Here is a 17,097-nt window from a genome sequence, read left to right on the forward strand (position 1 = left end):
TTCAAGACATTTGCCCATCTTACAGAATGGTGAAAATAATGGCTTCAACGTAAAGAAGTCAGTATGAACGGGAGGTATCTTCACAAATATTTTTAGGGAAGTAAGAATTGGCGAATGGATTCATGTGCATTCCGGAAGATGGCACGCCTTAAGTACCATGTGAAGAGAAGAGATTGAACGGTCGGATTGTTGTGTGGAGAGGACAAACAGTTTGGTGCTTTAGGTAGGAAACCACTCGTCTACTTTTTAGCAGTTGTAATGCATCGATGAAATCTGCGTCGTTAGTCGAATAGCCTTCATTTTGAGTCGGATCAAAATGTCTATTTGGAGAAATGAAGCTGCTTCCTATATATATGAACATTAATGTGGGCCTTACTTGATGTTTATCTGGGACTAGCAACAGGTGAAGGTTCAGATATTTCCAAACTTTAAAGAGAGAAAAAAAAACAGCTCTTTCTGTCAGAATTCGGTAAAAGGACGCATGGAGTTACCCTGAGATATCTTCGTAAAATGTAAGTTTTAGAATGTCTGTAGCCTAACACCTGCGAAAAACGCTTTTCTTAAAGAAGAACTGTATCCGAAAAAAAAATGACATTAGAATAATTTGAGAACGAGCCAATCAATGATCCTGACAATTGCGTTCATTGCTAAAATAAGCTCGTTTTATTCATCCTCCCTTCCAGGATTCTGTCCAGAGTTGAACTTGGGATAAACAATTATAAAGATCCATATCCATTTACTGTTCTTCAACAAAGTGCTACTGCCAGGAAGTATCAGTTATTGTCTCTCTTCATTGCTACATTAACCAATATCAACTTACAACAATTGTGCCACTGATTGACAAGTCCACAGCTTCCTTTACTCAATACTTCTGCAATTAGCTATGTTCCCGTTTCCTTGCAACAGGTTACCTTTTTATTACTTGTGTCGTTATAGTTACAGTATGTATAACATATATTTAAGTTTTGAACGGAGGTTAGTTCAGTATTTCCTGGAAATATTCTTTGAAGTGGGCCATTCATGTATCTACTGACTTAGCTGTCTGCCTCTCGTGTTCTGGATTTTGGTACAAAGCTAAATGACTACAGATTGTGTAGTTCTATATTTAAGAGATTTAAGAGATGAGGAATTATGTACATAATTTACATCATTTACATTATTTACCTTCGACGGATATTTGTTCTCATCTTGTTTGTTGTTAACACAACATTTCGGCTGATATACCCTCCTGCCTTCTTCAGGTGTCTTGGGAAAATTTCGAACCTGGGTTCTCATCCCTAAGGTATTTTTCGATGCTATTATTATTATTATTATTATATTATTATTATTATTATTATTATTATTATTGTTCACTGCTTGGAATCGAACTCGGAATCTTGGGGTTAGTAGCCCGCGCTCTTAACCACTACGCCATATGCTCGTGGGCAATTATGGAGCAACATCGTGCAAAGAATATAAGTAGCGATCATGGTACACACCACGATGAAAGGATCAAGCTCAATAACGATCTGTTAAGCAACAACTACCCCAAAAGCATACTCTCAACTCCAATTATGAAGAAGAGAGAGGATGAGGCCAATAAACTGTCCACAGTCTGTCTACTTTTTGTGAAAGGCTTCTCCGAAAAGATACAAAAGGTACGCGGCCCATATGACATCAGGGCAGTATTCAAGATTAATACAACACTTCGCAATAGAAGAGAATATGACCAAAGACTGCGTGTACTCCATCCCATGCAGCTGTGGTATGTTATACAAAGGTGAAACATGCTGCCCCACTCAAAATAAGGGTAGATGAACATCGCAAAGCTGTGACATGGGGAGATATTGATAAATCGGGTATAGTTGATCATGTATGGAAAAATGGAGATCACCTCCCCCTGTGGGATGAAGTTAAAATAATAGACAGAGAACACCACTGGAAAATGCGAAAACTAAAAGAAGCAGCACATACGCTAGGACACAACAACCTCCTAAGCAAACCGAGTGCAGATATGAGTAGTATATGGGAACCAGTATTAGGGAAGGATAGGAGAATATTAGATTTATAAGCCCTAAAATTCATTCCATAATTGCCCACGGGTATATGGCGTAGTGGTTAAGAGCGCGGGCTACTAACCCCAAGATTCCGAGTTCGACTCCAGGCAGTGACCTGAACAATAATAATAATAATAATAATAACATCGAAAAAACCCAGGTTCGAAATTTCCCCAAGACACCTGAAGAAGACAAATATCCATCGAATGTAAATAATGGACTACTGGTTGTGTAGAGAATTTTCAAATTTGTCAACCTGTTGAATTGCCTTAATGGTAATGCTATTTACGGGAGATTTTACCTTTCATATTCGTAATCATCTTGATGTAGTCGACATTAATTTCCTAGTCGGTCACATTCAAGTGTTCAGCGGGGTCATCCTCTCTACCACTTCTTACCACTTTCTGATTATTATTACTATCATCTTTGTTATGTATTGTTTGGCAAACAGAAAACAAACACTGTTCACAGTGAAGAATATTTATGAGACAGCGATTATTTCGTGTCATATTTATTTTCCATTTTGCTAAACTACTTTTGGCGAAGCCTATAATCACTGCTTATAATTTACGCATTGTGCATTGAATCAATGATACATAAAAGCGACCGTTGCCACCACACACTTTTCACGACCAGACCAGTCAGTTCTATGTCTTCTAATGGAGTTTTGTTTATCAATGGTTGATCTTTATAGCCATATCACCTCCTTCTGCCACATTCCACTTTTTCGAGTAGAAATTTCTTTCTTTCGAGATGTTGTTTGCAGAGTGTCGATCGTTTGATTTTATAGAAGTTAGAATAGACGATCAATCGCTTACCCATCGTCTCTGCGATTTGGGCGAGTAGAATTGTTTTACTTTACCCCACCCATTCTAGGATGGGCACATTATTTTCTTAAAACGCTTGGCCGTACTTCAGTGTAAGACATTTAAGTCTCTTATCAAGGAATGTTCAATTTTTCTTACTGTAAAGGATTCCCAATTCCCAGTTCCTCCCATCATTCATATTTTCTGTTATGATGTTTACCCATAAATATGATGGCATTTGATAAAGTTCGTTTGTTCAAGGCGTTTATCCTACCAATATTTTCTCAAATATAATTCCAGTTTTAATTTATTTATGGACTGATTTATTTGTGACTTTGTTTTGCTACTCACTTTCTGATAAGGTTCATTATTTACATTATTTACATTATTTACATTTGACGGATACTTATCCTCATCTTCTTTGTTGTTAACACAACTTTTCGGCTGATTTACCCTCCAGCCTTCATCAGGTGTCTTAGGGAAATTTCGAACCTGGGTTCTCATTCCTAAGGTATTTGTCGATGTTATTATTATTATGTTTTTTCCTTCTTTCTTCAAATTTTCTTCCATTTCTCGCCGAGTTTTTTTCCATACACCTAGGGCAGAGAAGCTCATTGTATGCATTCCCAGATTACACACGCAAACTCAGAGGTAAAATATGTATTCAATAAATTAATAAATAAATAAGTTCATGAATGGATGTTGTTTTCACAGTAATAATGCTCTTCTGCTCTTCTCAGTACATGAGCCGTTCCAGTGAATACGATTTTTTGCACTTCCTGTAGGAATGGTAAGCCTGGAATCATTTTCAAATCGGTTTCAGTACCTTTTTTTTTTATCATTCCTAGAGATCCTACAATCACTGGTACTGTAGTCGCCTTGAGATGCCACATTTTTTTCAATTTCCATTAGCAGGTCTTTATATTTACTAATCTTGTCAAATTCTTTCGCCGCTATATTGTGATCGCAAGGGATACTCATGTCAATTAATAAACATCTTTTTTGTCTGATCTTTTATAATAATATCCGGTTTATTAGCTTTTATAGTCCTGTCGGTCTGCATGGGGAAGTCTCATAGAATCGACACATTTTCTCCCTCAGTCACAGCTTCAGGAAGGTGTTTATACCATTTGTCAGCGGTTTTGATTTTATAATACCGACATACTGCTACGGGCCACATACTTGCCACGGAGAGGTTTCTGTTCCCATCTGCTAGCTAATTTTTCATGTGCTTTTGTCTTTGCAATTAATTTTATTTCCTTTGCAGCTGCAGTTGGCGTATTTCCTTCAGCCTGATCAATCTGGTGGGTATCTAAGAGATCAGCAGCGAATTTTTTGCTCTCTTTGAGAATAGAGTGAAGTTTTTTAGGTCTTTCATGTTTTTCAACAAGTTTTAGCGTCCAATCGTTGGTTGTTTCAAGGTATTTGGCCAGTCCAATTGTGGTGGTTTTGTATGTAAGTTCAAGCTGGATCAAACCTCGACCTCCCTGAGCTCTGGGAACGTAAAGGCGATCCACGTCTGCCTTTGGATGGTGCATCTTATTACAAGTCAGTAGTTTGCAGATTTTTCTGTCAATGTTCATTATTTCACTGGTATTCCAGTTAAGCACATTGAACCTATAAAGAACAACTGGTACTGCTAAGGAATTTATGGCTAACACCTTATTATATGCATTCAGCTCAGACTTCAGGACTGCTCGAACTCTTCTATAACATTCTTTCCTAACCTTCCCTTTCATGCTTGCATGCTGGATACCAGAGCCTTCATTTATTCCTAGGTATTTATAGGTTTGTTCCTGCTCAAGTTCCTTTATTACTATTTCGACATCTAATTCGATTGAACTAGACTTTACCAATTTCCCTTTCTTAAAAGTGGTTTTGGCACACTTTTCAAGGCCAAACTCCATCCCGATATCATCACTGAATCCTTTCACGGTATGTAATAATCCTTCAAGCTCTTCATAATTTTTGCCATATAGCTTTAAATCATCCATATAAAATAGATGGCTTATTTTCTTGTCAATTTTGTAGCCATATCCTGTTCTATTCAGTTCACTTGAGAGTGGTATTAGTGCTATGCAGAAAATTAGTGGTGAAAGTGAGTCACCTTGGAAAATTCCAGTTTATGCTAATGTTGTTTGAGTGCAATATTCCATTAAAATGATATAATTGGAGCTTCGTGTTCCATAGTGACATATTATACTTTAAAAAATCTGAAATCACAGGAGAAATTTTGAAAATGTCCAGCGATTTCGGAATCCACGAATGTGGTATGCTGTCAAAGGCTTTTTTATAATCAATCCATGAAGAGCTGAGATTTCTGCGCTTGTTATGGCAGTTCTCAAGGATCATGCGATTAATTAGGAGCTGATCTTTGCATCCGTATGAGCCTCGTCTGCATCCTTTTTGTTCAGTGGGAAAGAGGTTATTCTCTTCCATAAACGTATATGTTTTCTCTACTAGAATAGATGTCAAAATCTTATAGGTAGTAGATAAACATGTTATAGGCCGGTAGTCTTTTTGATCTTTCGTTTTGTTATTTTGGGGGAGGAGGTAAGTAATACCATTTGCCATCCAATGGGGTGTTTTTTTCGGGTCTTTCATAATACTATTAAATAGTATTACTAACATTTTGTGTGCGGACGAGAGTGATGAGAGCCAGAAATTTAGTACTCTATCAATACCAGGGGATTTCCACTTGTGAGCCTTCGATAGTGCTTACCTTAGGTCGGCGATTGAGATGTCTTCCCATACCTGTTCTTGTAGACTTTTGTAGTCATCTTGGGTGCGTTTGATCCACTCTGCATTTTCATTGTATGGTTTCTCATCACTCCAGATCCCCTTCCAAAAGTTTTCAACTTCTTCCATTAGGGGTGGATTTTCAAAGGTTATTTTTTCTTTCCCTATTTCCCTGTAAAATGATTTGGCATTGGATTTGAATATCTTATTTTGTTTGTAGAATTTGATTCTTTTCTCAAATCTGCGTATTCTCTGAGCTTTTGCTTGAACTTTTTGTTTAAGTGTTTCTTTCGCTGAGATTAGTTCTTCTCTTGTTGAGTGTCCATCTTTTCTCCCAATCTTCCTGCCTTTTATTGATCTTACATAATTTCCAGAGATTAGCTCAGTTAATATTGATACCTCCCTTCGCAATGATTCAATTTCAGTTTCAATTCTACTCCTCCAGTTTGATTTTCTTTTTGGAATTTGGTATTGTTGGCTTTTTGGGTATTAAACAGCGTCTTTCGATTACCTTAGCAACAGAGCAAATAATTTCATTTAATTTATTAAGATCGGGTTTTAGTTGTATGATTTCTTGTGTAATGCAGTTGCCAATTTTTATTTGTGTTTTATGTTGGTGTGCATTTGAGAGTTTATGGAGTGGTTCCCTATCATTCATAGTTGTGTGGCCTACAACTGCAAGCTCATTCAGAACTTCTTGCTTCATTTCAATGATAGATTTTCTGTGTTGTTCAAAAAACATGTGGTCTTCAAATTCTGTTTCGACATCAGTTTCCGGGCTGTTTTTTCTAGGGTCATTATATTTTCCTTCTTCTTCAGGATCTTGAGTCGTTTCGGCAGATGGTCGCCTTTCAGTCAATGCTTGTGGCCAACATTCCTCTCCTCAGCTCCGTTATTTCTTTCCTGACTTACATTTAGGTCATTCTCTACCACGTTTTTAATAGAGGTTAATTCTGCATCTGTGAGTCTGGTATTTCTGAAGATATCTCTTCTAACATTTGCTAATCGCTTTTCATCCAGGTTTGGTCTGCTAGCTGGATTCCGGCTCCTCCAAATTCTGTAGGAGTTTGCGGTGTGTTTCTCTTGGGTTGGCCTACTTAATGCAAAGTAATAAGCATATATTACTTCTTTATATTCTTCCCGGTTCCATTTAGTTCTTTTACTTTTTTGATTTTCTGGTCGTTGTGGTGGTGAACTTTGGGGACTTAATTTGGGACAAATCCCGTTTAAGTGACCTTCCGGGTTCGTATTCGAGGAAGATATTCTGCCATTTGAAAATTTTTCGCCATCAGGCTGACAGCCTCCTGACGGGGCGCGCTTCCTGTATAACCATTGGACAAGCGATTCAGTGTACTGTTTGAAATTTTCTTTTCAAGTAAAGTTAAATTATTAACAAGAGAGTACTGTTGATATAGTAATAGAAACTAATACTATGGAGAGCATCCAGCAAATAGCTAACTCCATCCACCAGAGTATTAAGGTCACAATAGACTACCCCACTAAACACCCCAACCATAGACTACCAGTACTAGACACTGAACTCTGGCTAGAAATTGTGAAAAATAAAACCCAAATCCTTTATTCATACTATGCAAAACCTATGGCCTCAAAATACCTGATCCACCGGAACTCAGCCATTGCGGGCAATGCCAAATTCAATATTTTGATGGCAGACCTCGTCAGAATAATGAGAAATGTGTCACGCATGTGCGAGCCTACAGAATTAAAGAGACACATACAGTATTTCATTCACCGCATGCAGTTCTCAGGTTACAGCCATAAAGAAAGGATCAGAGTATACAAAGGAGCCATGAAGAAATTTGATAATATATTATGTAATGATAGGAATGGGATTTGCCCACTCTATAGGAACAAGTCATGGAACACTATAGAAAGGACAAAAAAGAAAATAGGGAAGGCCAACTCTTGGTATGATAGCCATAAATACCAGAGTGTCATGTTCGTTGACACCACCCCTGGAGGTGAACTAGCATACCGCTTTAGAAGGACCCTAGATAAACTTAAACTAAGAATTAAGGTTGTTGAAAAGCCAGGCAACCCTATCAGATCTATAATTGGTAGAACCTATCCTTTTAGTAGAACTCTCTGTACGGATAACTATTGCATTGTATGTAGATTTAGCCCACAAACGAACTGTAAAGCCAGAAATGTGGTCTATAGTATAAGATGTATAGAGGGACGATGCAGTAACAAGACAGTAACATACGTAGGGGAAACTGCAAGAAGCATTGGTGAGCGGGTGAATGAACATTGGAGACAACTCAAGGAAGGTAAAAGCTCATCGATTCTGTACCAACACGCCGAACAAGAACACGGGGGATCAATCAATAACATAGAGATTAAGATATTGTCCACACATATAACAGATGCAACAATTAGACAAATTACAGAAGCTACACATATAATAGAAAATAAACCTAGCCTGAATAGAAAACTAGAATGGAGCAATAGCGCACACCACAACATATGACAATAGTGGATCCTGCAAACATAATAAATACACAGGTAATTAAAGAAATAGAAATGAATATCTATATATATGTATATGTGTATATATATGTATATGTATATGTGTATATATGTGTGTATATATGTATATATATATATATGTATATGTATATGTATGTATATATATATATATGTATATGTATATTCTTTTTTTTTTTTTTTTCGATTAGATTTATTATTATTATTACTAATATTGTTGTTATACATACATACAAGCATATGTAATGATAATAATTACATGAACAAAATTAGAACAAAAGCAACAACAACAAAAACAAAATACAAATTACAAGAATGTATATAACCAGAAGATACAAATATTACAGGCACCCCCCCCACACACACACTAAATAAACATAGACGCACATAGAGATATAAGCATGCGCAAATGAAGACATACAATAGAAATACAAAATGGCTGACGGTTAGTAAGGAGAGACACAAGTAAGTGAGAAGAAAACAAAGGACCACTGATGCGGTCAGAGGAGTGTGACGAAAGAACTTTGGCCGAAATAAGATTAAGATTAATGTAAAAAATAAATATCACTGAAGCAAAATAACACCAAATATATAGTGCGTGTGTTTTTATTGGCTAAACTGGCAATATGACCATTCCGAAATATAACAATATCTGTTTCAACACACGACTTCACATAAAAAATCTTGCACAACAAATATTTAAACGTATTAAATTATTAAGTTTTCATTTAAAGAAAAAAAAAATTACCACTAATCTTCATACAGGGGCTTCATTTATCATCATTAGCAGCAGCAGCCACAGTAGTTGTAGCAGCAGCAGCGGCAGTGGTAGCAGCAATAGTAATGGCAGCAGCAGCAGTAGTAGCAGCAACAGCAGCAGCAGCAGTGGTAGTACCAGCAGCAGTAGCAACAGCAGCAGCAGAGGTAGCAATAGTAGTAGCAGTGACGGCAGCAGCAGTGGTAACAGCAGCAGTGGTAGCAGTAGCGGTAGTAGTGGCCGTAGTTGTAGTAGTAGTAGTAGTAGTAGCAGCAGCAGTAGTAGCTGCAGCAGCAGCACCAGTAGCAGTAGTAGTAGTAGCAGCAGCAGCAGCAGCAGCACTAGTAGCAGTAGTAGTAGTAAATGTGGTTCATGTAAGTTTTTTTTTTTAGGTGGGATGGGGTCCTATGGGTCAAAAGAAGTTCAAATGTCTACTACTACTAGCAGCGAACAGTGACCTTAACCATCAGAAAAATTAAGGAAGGGCCGAGTTACCCTGTTCTGTGTTATTTGTGAATAGAGAAGTTGTGTTCGACCAGAGAGAATCTATTATTAGTATCGTTATTTTTTTTTTCGATGTGCGTTTGTGTTATTGCAATGAAAAGTATGTTTGCATATTTCGGGTAGACAGGGAGAAAATAAAGGTAATACTATAGACATTGAAGTTGAATTTTCTAGAGATATTTATTATTATTATTATTATTGTTATTATTATTCAGGTCACTGCCTGGAATCGATCTCGGAATCTTGGGGTTAGTAGCCCGCGCTCTTAATCACTACGCCATGTGATAAAGTTTTGTTTATTTCTGAAGCATTTTATTATTTTTCAATCGTTCCTCAAATTCTTCCCTCTTACTTTAGCTTTCATCTGTTGAATTAAAATTTACGAATTGAATTCGATGACTTCCTTCACTTTTAAAGACGTTCATGGAACATTGATTTCTTGGGCGGACATATAATGTTTGTGTTCTCATTTTAAGGGGTTTCTTATTCAAACCATATCAGTTTTGCTGCGACTTATCTAATGCTTTTATCTTTCATTTTTTACTTGTTTCAGTTATCAGACTACGGCCATGCTGGGGCACTGTCTTGAAGAAATTTAGTCGAACGAATCGCCCATAATATTTATTTTCTTAAAGCCCGGTACTTATTCTATCGTTCTCTTTTGCCGATTAGTTAAGTTACGGGAACGTAAACACACCAAGACGTGATGGGGGACAAGCATACACACACACACACACACAACACACACACACACCACACACACACACACAAAGAGGACAGACTTCTTTCGGTTTCCGTCTACCAAATCTACTCACAATGCTCCAGTCGGGCCGTGGCTATTAATAGAAGATATTTACTCAAGGTGCCTTGCAGTGGCACTTTACCCAAAACTATGTGGTCGGGAAGCAGGCTTCTTACCACACAGCCAGGTTCTATGTGAATTTTCTTATTTCCAAAACGTGTCATATTTTCTCCATCGTTCCGACTCATCATGTTTTTGTCAAACCAACAGGATCTGCTGTACATTATTTGTGTCAAGGCCGTTCTTTCATTTATTTACTCTGCAATTATTTCTATGTTCGGAGAGTGTCTCGTTAGGATTCATTATATAATTTATGATATTTTTTATATGATTGTCTGTCCGTCTCTTGTTTCTCTTCATTTTGTATGAGTTGTTTTATTTCTTTAAACTTTTAAGTTATTTTCTCATACATTCAGAATCATTGTCGTTATTCCTTTGTATTCCTTTGTATTAGCACTGATGGTTCTTTCCCGTTGCTATAATAACACAGCAGGGTCATATTTGCTTTGCTGTTCACCTTTGCTGAGTTTTGAGTATGTTGTATGTACTCGGTCTGTCCATAAAGAAAGTTTTTAAACTGCACCAAACAGACGGTGCAGATCCCTCCCTACGTGTCTGTGTGTCTTTTCGTGTGGAGGGACTAACTATATCTGTCAACCTTAGCTTTGGAATGGTGGCCTCAGAACAATCTTAGAAGAACCCTGACCTTGTATCTAAGTTCTAATTTCCTGCGTCGATGCTGTAGCCATGACTGGGCAGTCAGTGCATTTATGCTTTATTATCTTCTTCCTAACATTGGGTGCATCTTTTAAAACAAGATTTGCATCACTCTTTCTATATTATCATTTTCTACTAATACACATTTTTGTGCATCGCATCGTTTTTAATTTACTGATTGATCTTCTCTAATTTCATGACTTCGCTTTCTGTGTTTCATTTCATTTTTACCAGTTTTAGTTATTATTCCTCTTATATTAAATTCTGCGCACCTTGTCTTATCTACACCCATTTGTATATCTTAGATGAGTTTAAAAACAATCTTTGGAATATTTTCTAATTCAGTGTTATCCCTTACTCTTTTACTCTTTTATTTGTTTCAGTCATTTGACTGTGGTCATGCTGGAGCACCAGCTTTTGTAAATATTTTATTTTTATTCATATCGGGAAGAGGATTATAATTTGTCTGTATTGTCTATAACCATTGGCAGTTTCATTTAACGAATTTGTTACTGAAAACAGCACAGAGAGATAGGTTTCACGATCCTCTCCTTGTCTTGTTGTGATATATTTGTTTATTTCTTCAATTTTCACATGGAATGTTTGGTTCACTTACAAGTATCAGTACTTTCTTAATTATGTGGAGACTGTCAAGTATACAGGCTCTGGAAGAAATCCGTATTGCATTTTTGGACATTTATGTTTTACTTTTGTAAACTTTTGTTCACTCGAATTCCTATAAGGTTTCTTAGTTCGAAGAACGACCGTCTTCGTCCCACAGTGGTGCCTACATACGCTCAATACCTTTAAAGTACAGGATGGCCAGATTGTGAGCGCCTAGTTTTGCAGAATTGAAATGTATTCGGGTGACGCTTGTTGTATAACCGATGATATAGAGCAGTGATGCGTTTGGTAGGAACTGGGAAGGTTGAGAGAAAGAGAAAACAGAATCAGGAATACTAAAGCAGGGTAGAATAATAATAGAAGCTTCTATTTCCAAAACACCTATGGTTGCAAGTCTAAGGATTGCGAAAGGGCATGCGTCATACTTGCAAACAGGAAGTTCTCCATAAAACTGGAGACAAGGAAGCAAAGCTCATTGCTCCCAGAGGTGCAACAGGTACAACAAAAACAACATACACTACAATGAAGACACATTTGCACCTCAGTTAATGTCCTCGACAAGGCAGTGATATGTTAATAACAATACAAGAAAGATTCATGGTGAGAAATAAGTCAAAAGCTATCGGACCCAAAAAAGGATATTCGAATTTTAGATATTTTGAACCATTTTAAAAAAGACCCGAGAACAATATAAGGTTGTCTTTCTTTTTGTTTTCTTCTTCTTCTGTTTAAATGGATTTATTAAAAATTGGAAGTTGAATTACGAGGTCAGCAAGGAAGCAGGGAAGTAATCGCAACGGACTCCGGTCCATACACACGCGTGCGCACACATGGATGCGATTGCGTATACGAGCAGATGCAGGCCGGAAGTAGAAACGCGATCATAAAGTATGGAAATACATGTAGATTGTCGTACTTCCGTTCAGCCTCCGTTTCAACTCTGATTTCCCACGGAACGAGGCTTATTTTGGAATATTTAGATATAAAATTTATATATGTGTGTATATGTGTGTGTGTAGATTGATACATACTAATATTTATACTTATAGTTAGTCAGATATTTGTAAATTCACAATTTAAAAATCTCCTGCGGTTTTATTAAATCTCATATTTATATATATATATATATATATAATATATATATATATATATATATATACATATACATTCATAAATAAATAAATATATATACATATATAAATTTACATATATACATATATATATATATATATATATATATATATTATATATATATATATATATACACACACATATATATTTATTTATGACAAGAAGCAGTCACTTATATAAATATCTTTATCCTACGCTAATGTGTATCCTGAAGAAAAAAATATTTACTGACTGTAGGAATACATAAATCGTTGTCAAAATTATTGCAGAAGAAAAAAAAAGAAGATATTTTTTTTAATGCAAAATCCAGCTGTAAAATGTTCATAGGAAAAACTAGAAGTGTTCTTGAGTTTTGTGGAAGATATGCAAATCAATTTCTTTTTGGTGCTGCTATCACAGTTCTGCATGCAGGTGTCAAATCTGCTGCATTGTTCTGATAATAAAACCAAAAATCCATAGACAAAAATATCCTGTACATTAACACAATAACCATTACACGTTGACAGCATCAATCCTAACAATTTTGCCTCAGATGTTCACTGAAGATATTTCGTTTATCTTTTGTGTCTAGAATTTCTGAGACTTTCAAATAGTCAAACGCATTCTTATATACACAATAAAAAAACACAACGACGACGCCATCAGCACAAGTACCAGCTTCATAAACAGCAACAACATCGACAACAACAACAATAACAACAACAATAACAACGATGACAATGATGACAACAACAACGACGGCAACAACGGCGATGACAATAACTAATAAAAACAACAAATACAAGAAAAAAAAGTAAGCACAAGAACAAAAAAAAAGAGTAACAGTAACAATCAGAAGAGCAGCAATAAAAAGAAGAACACCAAAAAGAATAATAATAATATTCTCTTCATCGGGCGCAAGTGAAGACGTATGGCTCAGGGGTTAGAGCGTCCGGCTCACACTCATGTGGTAGTGAGTTCCATTCTCAGACGGCGCTGTGTGTTGTGTTCCTAAGCAAGACAATTTATTTCACTTCGTTTTTGGATTTGTGTGTGTGTGTGTGTGTGTGTGTGTGTGTGTGTGTGAACATGTAAACAGAAAGAAAGTAAAGTCTGGAGATTTTCAAATGATGAATATTTAAGGATGAATATGGAGACAGAGTAATGAAAGCAAATAAATGTTGGAGGAATGGAGCGTCCAGAATGCGGAGGTTCCATTTATGCAATGCTTATTTGTTTCCATTTCTGGCGGCATAATTGGAAGAACTACATCTGCCAACATTATGAAGAATTTCAAAGTCCCCAGAAGCAGCTTGTAGTGCCATACATTCTCCCCTTTCATTCTCTCCGCCGGTTGTTCTCTGTGTGAGTTTTCTCTGTTAATCTATAAATATTCTATAGATTTATATTGAAATATTAATCGTCTGAAAATCTTCAGTCTTTGCTTTGTTTCTGTTTACATGGATGAATAATATATATATTTTGGATATCAATCCAAACTTGATCCATATTTAGTTTGCTTATCTGCAAAATTGCCTCCATTCCGACTCATCTGGATTCCTTTTATAATCACTCATTACTCCACAGAGCTGATCCCTCGTAAAGAAATCGGAGTCTAATTTCGAATCCTTTAAGCGCCAGTAAGTGTCTTCTATAACCAACATTTCTGGATCTCATCCGTTGACTATATACATGTAACTAATACATATATTTATAAAATATACATATTTGTATGTATGTATCGCTGGATGTATGTCTGTCTGTCTGTCTGTCTATATGTGTGTATGTATGTATGCATGTATATATATATATATATATGTATATATATACAAACTTGTATACATAGCACAACGGATCCGATATAATGATTTGGGATAGAAAAGAAGAAGTGTGTGCAGTTGTGGAAATTAGCTGCCCAGCGGGTGATAATATAAAGCTGAAGATCAGTGAAAAAGAGAATACCTACACTGAACTATTAAGAAACCTGTCCAGCTCTGCCAGCAATGCGTTCAGGAAATATGTATGTTCGAAGCAGAGACCTTATTCTTCCACACAAATCAGGTCACTGATGTCCCCCAAAGAATATGCTGAGCTTATTGCTGAAAGCTATGCTGACATTTTTACTGCTGAAAATTCCAATGTACCTTCTTCACCAACTCTGAAATCAAATTCCATAACACGTGTGAAATTCATACCTGCAATGCTGTGATGTCACCTCAAGAATAAGCGCGACTATGTCTCTCCTGGTCTTGATGGTGTTACTGATTTGCTTCTCAAATATGTTGGGTCCTATCTATTGCGCCAACTTTCTTCCTCTTTTCAATTCTGCCTTAACAACTGTGTCACTCCAGAGTACTGGAAAATTGCCAGTGTCGTTCCCCTATTCTAAATAAGTGACTGCACATCACCTGTCAACCTGTCAACTATCGTCCAGTCAGCCTTACTAGCTGTATCGCCAAACTGTCTCAGAGGAATACTCTGAAACTTTTGAAGCATTCACGGCCTTATTCAACCATCACAATTTGGATTTATCTCTAACTCCAGCGGCTGTAGCCAACTCATCGAGTTTCTTGAGGGCATCACCCGAGTTACTGATTGATAGATGTTACTGATTGATAGATGTTACTGATTGATAGATGTTACTGATTGATAGATGTTACTGATTGATAGATGTTACTGATTGATTGACTTTGCTATAGCGTTTAATTCTGTGCCAAACATACGACTCATGGCAAAACTCTCTGTGAAAGATGATCTCTATAACTGACACAAGTCCTTCATTCTTAGTCGGAAAGTGGTAGTTACGGTTCTAGGACCTCATTCTTCACTTCTTCACCCTACGAGATGACATCTAGTGTACCACAGGGATCCATTCTTTGACCCCTACTGTTTGTTGCATATACTAATGATAGAGATACTAACTTGAAGAAAGTTATAGTGTTGAAATATGCAGATAACATCAAGCAGTACCTCAAAATAATAAAGAACAGCTCTTATACACTATAAACTTTCCCTGCAATCAGATCTGGACATAATGCAGCAGTGTATCTGACTGGCAACTCAAGCTAGCTGTGGACAAGTGCGTCACCAAGCATTTTGAGAGGAAAAACCCAGCTTTTACATACTCCCTCAGCAACACCAATCTCAAGAAGACTGTTAGTGAACGAGATCTGGATATAATTGTAAACAGCGATCTTCCCTGGACAAACTACATCTCTGAGATTGTCAAGAAGGCTGAGGGTGTCCTAGCATCACTCAGTAAGACCTTTGTCTCTCCAACTATCAATTTAAAGCCGTATTTGACTATGGTATGTCCACACTTAGAGTTTGCATTACCTGTCTGGAACCTCTATCTTGCTCAGCATATAAATCTCCTGGAAACTGTTCAGAAATGTGCAACAAAACAAATACTCGCCGTCAGGGATCTACCATAGTCCAAATGTATTGCTTCCCTGGGAATGGGCACATTGAATCTCAGATGTCTGGCGACTGGCTTGGTTGGCACCCACAAGAGTATCCATCATCTTTCCAACAACAGTTTTGGGCACCCTTTTTGAATTCCATATGACAAACACTCGTGATCATGCTCACACAGTCAAAAAACAACAAAGCACCCACCAGAAACATCTTTTCTTGCTTAGAATTGTTGAAGCATGGAATAAACTACCCGCATCAGTTGTTAGCTGTCGAGACACTACATCCTTCAAAACTCCATGTTTCTTGAAATCTGCCAACTGTACAGCTGATGGCTCCCTTTTTTCTTAGTTGTTGTGCACTTGAGCATTGTAGACAATAAACTTTTTCACGCACACACACACGCATGTACACACAGACAGAAGTTATATGAAGTAAAATTTAAAATTTTTTTACAAAATTTCCACTCTCCATTTTTACCATTGCATTATCGGTGGAATCCACCAATTATGGTTTCTTGTTAATCTTTTCTCAACGATAACAGTTAATGTCTTCGCAGTCGTCTTTGAAGCATTATGTACTCTTTTTTTCTTTCTGTAAAATGTTGTTTCGCATTATAAGTTTGCCATATAAAATGTTTATGCCAGATAAATCATTAAATGTAATGTTCGTTACCAGAAAGTCAAATCTTGATAGAACTGCAAAAAAACAGACTATCAGATAGGAGAAAAAATTAAGAAAACAAACTGTTATTGTGATAGCAATTATATCATTTATCTTATAAAAAAATATTAACGCTAAAACATTTTGTTGGGTTTCTTTTTCAGATAAAAATAAAATTTGCTTACAATTTTTTAAATTAACGATGAAACCGCCTACGAAAGTAAACAAAAACTTGTGGTTATCACAACATACGGCAAAACATTTCACTTTTAGATTATTTCTAAAGAATGGGCAATAGGAAAAGTATTTTCAAGGAGATAGTATCTTAAGTAAATACCAGAAATTATAAAGTAACTGTTATTTTGATAAATTAATTATATCTTGCAAAATGTTGTATAGATAAATTTGATATTTATA

The sequence above is a fragment of the Octopus sinensis genome, linkage group LG6 (genome assembly GCF_006345805.1).
Source record: "Octopus sinensis linkage group LG6, ASM634580v1, whole genome shotgun sequence".
NCBI classification, from domain to species: domain Eukaryota; kingdom Metazoa; phylum Mollusca; class Cephalopoda; order Octopoda; family Octopodidae; genus Octopus; species Octopus sinensis.